At 49.5% G+C, this 8,822-nt stretch overlaps 1 protein-coding gene across 1 annotated transcript in view; it reads right to left on the reverse strand.

Annotated features, from left to right (window-relative positions):
• The window catches only part of Abcc4 (ATP binding cassette subfamily C member 4), a 230,203-nt gene that overhangs the window by 194,598 nt on the left and 26,783 nt on the right, over nt 1-8,822 (reverse strand). The gene's annotated exons all lie outside the window — the stretch shown is intronic.

Below are 8,822 nucleotides of genomic sequence, written 5' to 3' on the forward strand. Positions count from 1 at the left end.
CCATCCCACCCCACCCCCCACAAGAACAATCTACAAGCTTTTGTAGGAAAGCTCCAGAAGGCCAAGGAATAAATATTTGTCTCTCTTGGGCAATTAAATGTGGGTCCTTCTAGAAAGCTTTGATACACAGATTCCTGAATCAAGCAAAGGTCTTCCCTCTTGCCTCTCTTCAGTGGGCACACTTTACAGAGGACTGCGTACTCCTGGAAGCTCTCCCCTCCCAGAAACCACTGCTCAGGGGTTTCTGTAGAGGTGAGCACTGGGCAGCTCCAGGGAACAAGATGTGCAGTCAACTGCACACAACTTGCTCAGAACACTCCAAAGGCACAAACCTTTGACTGGGAGCTATGACAGCTCCCCAAGACTACAGCAAGCTATGACAGCTCCCCAAGACCACAGTGAGCTATGAAAGCTCCCCAAGACCATAGCAAGCTATGACAGCTCCCCAAGACCACAGCGAGCTATGACAGCTCCCCAAGACCACAGCGAGCTATGACAGCTCCCCAAGACCACAGCGAGCTATGACGGCTCCCCAAGACCACAGTGAGCTATGACGGCTCCCCAAGACCACAGCAGACTCTACAAGGGCTTCCAAGGTAAACTCAGGGTTCCAAGAAGCGCCAATGGCCCTGCCTTGTCCACCCAGTAGATCCTGAGGGATCACTGAGAAGGACCAACCAGCTCACCTCTCTCTTAGCACCCTCCCCAAGAGGCTTTCAGGACACTTGTCACCTTGCAAGCTGTGGATCAATGTAGGTGGGCACCCAGACATGTCTGAGATACCGCCTACGCACCTGGGCCCTTTCTTCCAGTAGAACATCAGGCATTTCCCATCCGGTGCTCTAAGTGGAATTTATTAGCATGATTTAGACTTAAAAGGGCTTTGATATGGTTTGTGGTGACTTTTGTTTTCAATCAGCAGGTAAAATCAGCTTGGAGAAGAAATGCAATAGTTAAGAAAGGGTCGCGGGGTTATATAGAAAAGTAGCCAAAAAACTGCTTAGCATAAAAGGTCCTGAGTTCAAACTCAAGACCCAAGCCCCATGAAGTAGGAAAGCGCTGATAATCCTGTCCAATGAGACTGCACGGTTAACTGCATTTGTATCATCTGCAGCAACATTATAAAGAGGGAGTAGTGTTAAAGTGAATATATGAATTCAACACATACTCAGACTTTCCTGCGGACGATGCCAATGATTGATTCTCCCAGGCTCTCTCACTACCCAAATCTCAAAAACCCAGGCTGAGATACATGGTTTAATTTGCTGTCAAGCAAAGCACACTGGGATAAGAAACTATCTTTGATCATCTGTGTATTAGGTCATATGTGGTCATGTGCAACATAAGGACACACAACAACTGGCTATATTACGGTAATCCCTAAGATCTATGGCACCAAGTGGTACCACTGGCCATCTTGATGTGTGTAAGCACGCACAGGGTGCTGGTGACAATTTCTCAGAATACCCTGTAGTTAAAACAATGGGCGATTATACATGGAGACCCAGGTCAAATGGTGCCTTCACTCTGATTTACCTCTGAGAGGGTTTAGTTACCAGCCTTGGGTCGCTGTCAGAGGAGCCATCCTTGACTCCAGAGCTCCCAGCATTCCCTTCTCTCTTGCTATAGCTTCATTTCATCCTTGCCTTAACTCCTTCAGAGCAATGGCTACCGCCATGCAATGCACAACCTCTGCTACCAATCACCGTGCTTAGTGGGGCAGGCGTGCAATCCACAGCTGCTGAATTGAGGAGATCTTGTATAAGACAGATGGCCACATCATTCTGAGAGGTGGCCTGAAATGTGCTTCCCTGGAAAGTCAACCAAATGTATCTTTCTGCAGGCCAAACACAGGCAGCCGTCCATCCACTCAGAGGGACAGGAACTGTCCGGATGACAGTCTCCGGTCCACTACCACAGCGCTCAGCATCACTTCCAGGCAGCAGGGGTTCTCTTCCATGAAGGTGTTTACAGAATGGTATGGGCCTTTAATCTAGTGTTATTGCTGTTTTTGTTGTTGTTGTTGTTGCTGTTTTCCTAAAAATGAGAGATTCTGAAAACTGTTTTCTCAGTGTGCTACAGAGGGAAGGATTGCCAACTCAGAAGTTCAGTGTCATTTCTCCATCACCCAGACTCACATACACAATGTCCATGAACTTCACATTTACCACGCACACAGTCAGAAGAAGCAAACACTAACCTCCCCACGAGAGTAAGTCCTCTCCATTCTCCCTCCTTAGTATCCTGAAAGCCATCTCCACCTCTCTTTCCCTCTCCTTCCTGTTTCTCATCTAACTCTGATGAAACTAAAATATTATTTCATTTCTTGATAGCTGTTGATGCGTGTGGCTCAGCGTATTAGGGTTGGGATGCACGCTTGATAGTTGTTTAGTCAGCACTGCTCTCTCTGGTGAACCAAGTTTGATATTTCATACCTCTTTCAGAAGCCAAACCTAACAATCACAACCTATTAAAAAGAAACGCCCATCCCTCACCCCCCAGAAATAAACATTTAAAAAGAACTGCTCCAGGAGGGAAGACTGTCTCTGTTTCTGACCCTGAGCCCTGGGGATGTCGTGTCCACCGCTTGAGTGGGCAGCATGTCTGTGTTCACACCTGTAAAGACTGAGTGCTCAGAGCCACAAGTTACACAAGAATGTACATGAGAAAGAGGGATGAAGACACCCAGGATGTTAAACTCCTGCTGCAGCCCACGTAAAGAAGAGTGCCCGAGTCTCTGAGAGAAAGTGGGGGTGGGGCACAAGATAAGCCAGGGTGTGTAAGAGAAGCACATGCCTATAATCCTGGCACTCAGGAGGGAGAGCCAAGAGGTCTGGAATTAAAGGATATCTTTGGCTACACAATAAATATGAGGCCAGGCTGGGCTACATGGAACCCTGCTAGAGAGGAAGAGAGGGAGAGAGGGAGAGAGGAAAAAGGAGAAAGGGAGAGAGAGAAAGAGAGGGAGAGGGGGGAGACGGATGGATGGATGGATGGATGGATAGATGGATGGATGGATAGATGGATGGATCGATCAATTGATCGACCTCTGGAACAAGGAGATAGCTTCAACAATAGAAGCACTTGAACCCTAACAATTAAGTTTGAGCCCCAGAACCCACATAAAGGTGAAAATCGAGAAGTCATTTCACAAAGGGCCCTCTATGCACATGCTGCAGCACACACACATGCACAGCACATACACATACACATGCACACACACAAACACACACTACAATGACTTGAGGGGCACACATACATGCACAGCACACATACATGCACAGCACACATACATGCACACACGCACACATGCACACACACAAACACACACTATAATGACTTGAGGGATTGCTGATACATCGGACGGTGGAGACTTCATACCCCAGCCCAAGCCTTACTCATCTGGAAACAACTAAGCAGAAAGGAGAAAAGTCCAGAACGATCATTGATTGCATCTCTGAAAATGATCTACGGCTGTCCTTTGGATCTTAAATACCCCATAATGACCTAATGCCCCAGTCGGGGGCAGAGACTGTAAGTGGAGAAGTTGGGTTACTGAGTCCACGTAGGAGTTGTTAGAAAGCTGACCCCTGTTCTCCATCTCCCTCTCTATCCTCTGCTACAGCTGTGTACCACGCCACCACAGAGCCACGGTCTCTGAATGAAACCTCCAAAGCTGGTCGGATGCAGCCTTTTTCTCTCTGTAAGTGGTTATCTCTGGGCATTTGTTACAGAAACAAAAACATGTACAGCCCTAAACCCTGACCCCTGACCTTGGCATCCTCAGAACCTAGCGCAACCTCGGTTTGATTCCCAGTTCCCGTGTGCTCCATGCCCCAAAACATGGAAAGGTTTAGCGTGCAGCCTTCCCTTCCAGTGTTCCTCTGAAATGGCTCCACTGAAGAAACGGCACCATGAGAAGTCTCAGGGGCACAGTAAGAGCTGAGTCCCCTTAGTGAGGGAAACACTAGCGTCATTTGGGTCCAAACAAGGTTTTATTAAGAGAATGAAGTCAAAATTTACCTCTCAAGGCACTGCTAACAGAATGTCTCAGAAGACTGATGTATAATTTCCTGCAATGGACCTAGTTTTACTTAGAAATGAATGAGTAAGACATCTGACCCGTATAAGCAACTGCTTGTCCCACATCTCTCCTCCTGTGGAGGACCTTGAATTTTAAAGTGCCCCATCAATTGTTTTCTGTTCTCTGAAACTCTGCCCTTCACCAGGCCAAACCTCCCTTCCTTTCTCTTGGTAAACTGAGGGTCACATTTCCAATTGCCCAGGTTAGAAACCCCTCAGAGCCATCCCACTGCCTCCTCAAGACTGGACCTGCAAAACAGCCACACCGGTCCCCTCTGAGGCACAGCCACACCGGTCCCATGAGAGGCACAGCCTCTCCTTTACCTGGGCTTAGATTTCCCCACTCAGGGAAAACATATGAAAGGCTAGCGTCCATCACCATTTTAAGACGTTTTTCTCCACAGAATGTAAGTCCCAAACCTAGCACACAGTGGGCACACAGATTTGCCCAATACACGAATGAACATGCTCTCTGCAAGTCCACTCAAAACCCATTATCAGACGGTGGCACAGGACAGAATGGTCGTGGGTGACAGACATGAATAATAAAGGAATCTGAACGGTGGAGGCTTCCCAGGGCCAAAGGAGCCTGGAAAGAGCACTACGGTGAAAAGAGGAACTGACAGGCAGAAGTTGGTTTCCTAGTTGGTCAGTGACTAAATGTTGCCAGGGAAGAGATGGGGCAAACCGCCAACATCAGCTTCTCCTCTGGCATGCCAGTCGGTGGCTCCGACCTCATGCCCGTCCAGTAAGCAACAGGATAACCAAACAAAATCCTCCAAGTTCCCCAGGGCCTCCCTCATCACAAAGTTCCCGGTGGCCTGGCTCAGTGGTCTGCCTTGGAGAGCTAGCACATGGGGCTGCCACCAGCTCACCTCGCTCTCCCTGCCCTGCAGTCCAGCACTCCCTCAGCACAGGTGTCAGTGCGATCACCAGTGTGTGATGGGTACAAGCGTGACTGGGCGATCTTGGGGTGGTGGGTCAGCACTCGGCCTCTGGGGACTCTGGGTCCATGCCCAAACCACATTTAACACATACATGAGGCATCTACCAAGCTGCCATCTTTCCCAAAACATTTTCAAGACACAGCTGCTGAGGGCTGTGGTGGGCCATGCCTGTAATCCCAGCATTGGGAGGTAGCAGGAACTCAAGGTCATCTTAGCTATAGCTAGTTCAAGTCCAGCCTAGGCCTGCCCTGTGTCAAGCAAAGGAAGCGAAGCTCAAAGTCATCCCATTCCCAAAAGGCCTCCTGCCTGGTGTGTATTAAAATAAGCAGGCTCCATTCCCCTCCTGATGTCTCAGCCCCCACCCGCATCCTCCATAGCCTGCTTCCCATGGATCCTCACATACTAAATGCTACATGCTTCACAGATGCTTTTGGACATGGTTGTTGGCTCCATGGATTTGGGCCTGCTGTGAGACGATATGTCATGGTAGGAGTGTGTGGTACCCAAAGATGCTCACTTCAAGGAGGCCAAGAAAGAACAGGGTAAAGACATGCCCTCCCCAGGTCTCAGGCCAGTGGGTTCATCTGGGTCTCCTAGCTTCCCTTCCCTCCCAAGAGTGAATCCATGCTGTTCACAGCTTCTCCGCCTCCCCTACCTCACCATCACCTCTTCCCAAATAACCAACTCCAAGAACAACACTGTGAAGAGACAACCAGACAAATGTCTCCCTCTCCTTCAAAAAAGCACTTCATCAAGTCAAATTAAGAACCACATTTAAATCCACAGAAATCCCATTCTGACAGCGGGGGCCATAACTGGGACGGGAAAGGAGAGGCAGGCCCTCAAAACTACCAAACATAGGGTCTTCTAAGAAGCAGGGGTGCCTGCTCTGAGGCCACCTTCAACGCAGTACAAGCCTAAATTGGCACCTAGGTCCTTTCTAAGCTGCCTGCCAAGCATGCTATTTCACCTGAGAAGCTGGCTAGCACTGCCTGTGTGAATCACTTTCTTCCCAATGATCAAACCTGATTCCCCATAAGGTGTGACTTGGCTCTTGATCCCAAGCTCAAAGAGCCTTGAGGGACGGAGAGGGAAGAAGGGAGGGGGAAGGGGGAAGGGAAGAAGTGAGGGATATGAACATCTGATGTCCCTCACGGGTTTGTGTACCGAGGAGCATCAGAGAAGAACATTGCTTTATGTGGGCTGGAAGAGTGGATCACAAGTATGCAAACACGTAATTCACATCTCATTAAAAGGATCCCTACTGCAGGCTCGATGTTGCCTCATGTGTATCACACCATGGGAAATAAACATGCATGCATTCAGGTTAACTGAAGAAGTGTATTTGCAGTGGCCCCAACTGGCTTTTCTAGTCACAGCAAGATCCTTACCTCACAGTCAACCTGGTCGCCACCTCATGCCAATAACATGCCTTGATATGCCTGGCTTCATCCCCACCCAGTCAGCTTCCACTCTTTTTTCCTTCTTTTGTTAAAATTTTAGTGACAGTTTAGGTTTTAGAGTGCTGTGGGGTTCACAGCAGAGCTGAGCAAAATCTAGAACAGGTCGTGTGTCCCTAACCCCCATGCAGACACAACCTTGCCCACTCTTAAAACTCACCACCTCCTGAGTATGGTGACCTCCTACCATGAGTGGGCAGTGTGGACAAGTGTGTGTCTCGAAGCCTCCACAGCATGGTGGCTTCCTACCATGAGTGGCCAGTGTGGACACGTGTGTGTCTCGAAGCCTCCACATCATGGTGGCCTCCTACCATGAGTGGCCAGTGTGGACACGTGTGTGTCTCGAAGCCTCCACAGCATGGTGGCTTCCTACCATGAGTGGCCAGTGTGGACACGTGTGTGTCTCGAAGCCTCCACAGTATGGTGGCCTCCTACCATGGGTGGCCAGTGTGGACACGTGTGTGTCTCGAAGCCTCCACAGCATGGTGGCTTCCTACCATGAGTGGGCAGTGTGGACAAGTGTGTGTCTCAAAGCCTCCACAGCATGGTGGCCTTCTACCATGGGTGGCCAGTGTGGACAAGTGTGTGTCTCGAAGCCTCCACAGCATGGTGGCCTCCTACCATGGGTGGCCAGTGTCAACGACAAGTGTGTGTCTCGAAGCCACCACAGCTGACTTAGACTGCCGTACACTCTCTAAGCTCGGACAACCATGTAATGATGTGTATCCACCACGGCAGAGTCACAGGATTATTTTCATAACCCCAAAGTCTGTGTTTGGACTTTTTATTCCCTTCCTCCCTACCCTGGGCCATCACTCAGCTTTGTTTGACTGTACCCAGAGTGTCACAGAGTCGGCTCCTGTAGGATCTCCTCTTTTCCAACTAACTTTGCTCTGTTAACAGCACGTTTTCAGAATATGTAGCTCTGGGTCTTCTGCCTGGAGTGTTTATCACCAGCTCCTACTCTGAATCTAACAGTTGTATATCCATCTGCCAGCTGAGCATCCTGGTTGCTTCCAAGTTAGACCACCATGAATAAAACTGCTATAAATGCCTGTAAGCAGGGTCTTAAGCTCATTCAGGTAAAATACCAGAGTGCCTGCTACGTCACATAAGAGTGTGTTCTCCTTTTCAAGAAAAAGGGAGATATTTATCCTCCAAGCAGTGGTTTCACATGCCCATCAGCCATGCACATGAGCCTTTAAATGGCTGCTTCAGTTCCAGCTCCTTCAGGATCGCCGACCTCTGGCTTGGCTCTCCAGCAAGCCCCTCCAGTACTGGATTTGTGGGGAACATAGGTCGAGTTCACAAATACCAGACGCGGTGAAAATGCCATCATGGATGGGGGAGGGGCTCAGCTACCTGTTGGAGATTGGGTCTAATGTTTGGATTTAATCAGGAATCTGTGTGTCCAAAGGATAAAAGTCCTTGTCTCCAATTGGTTTTTGATCAATCAATAAAGATGGCAACAGCCAATGGCTGGGCAGAGGAAGACAGGGCGGGACTCTTAGAGTTGAGAGGGCTAGGATGCAGAGGGGAGGGAAAGGAGAGATCCCCAGGAAGCAGCGGGATATGGATGGAGAAAGCCAAGGAGCCATATAGGAATAAAGCACCACTGGCCACTTCCCAACTGGGCCTGGGGTAGCAGGGGAAGGTTTAGGAGAGTCCAGCCTTTGAGGTAGCCAAGGCATGTTAAAATTAACCGGCGTGTCTGTGTGTCTTCCATTGGAAAAACCCAGATAGCTCCTGGGCGGCTATGTGCGTGCGATCAGCCAGGAGCCAAAGCCATGTAGCTCAACTCACTGCTACGATATGTCTGTCTGAAGAGATTGAAGGGCACAGCCGTAAGCCAACAATCGCCAGTACCAGATGCTGCAAGTACTCAGTCAGAGAATTCTCCCTCGGGGTCTCCAGAGGGAGCAAGGCCCGCCTATGCCTCGATCGTAGACACCTGGTCTCCAGGACTGGGTAGAAGCTCTGTGGTCTTAAACCATCATGTGTGTAGTCATATGACAGCCACAGGAAACTCGATTGAACGTCATTGTTTATATTTCTGTGAAGTGGGAAAGTGGCCCACAGAAGACGGTCTGTCCAGGGCCACACAGCTTGTGTGTGATACGCTGCAGGTTCCCATAAAGATAGTGGGGGGCTGAGCTCCAAGTCCTGTTGGTACAGCCAGAGTGCCTTCTTCCACCAGGAGATGGAGCGTCAGCCCTTTGGGCAGGGGCTCTGAGCGAGCTTTTGCTTCCTGAACTCCTGAACTCTGTGGCTGTTCAGGGCTGGCACCCTAGCTTTTTCAACCTGACTCTAGAATGCTCTCCAAGTCAGTGGG

Source organism: Mastomys coucha, unplaced genomic scaffold (assembly GCF_008632895.1).
Source record: "Mastomys coucha isolate ucsf_1 unplaced genomic scaffold, UCSF_Mcou_1 pScaffold9, whole genome shotgun sequence".
Lineage (NCBI taxonomy): Eukaryota > Metazoa > Chordata > Mammalia > Rodentia > Muridae > Mastomys > Mastomys coucha.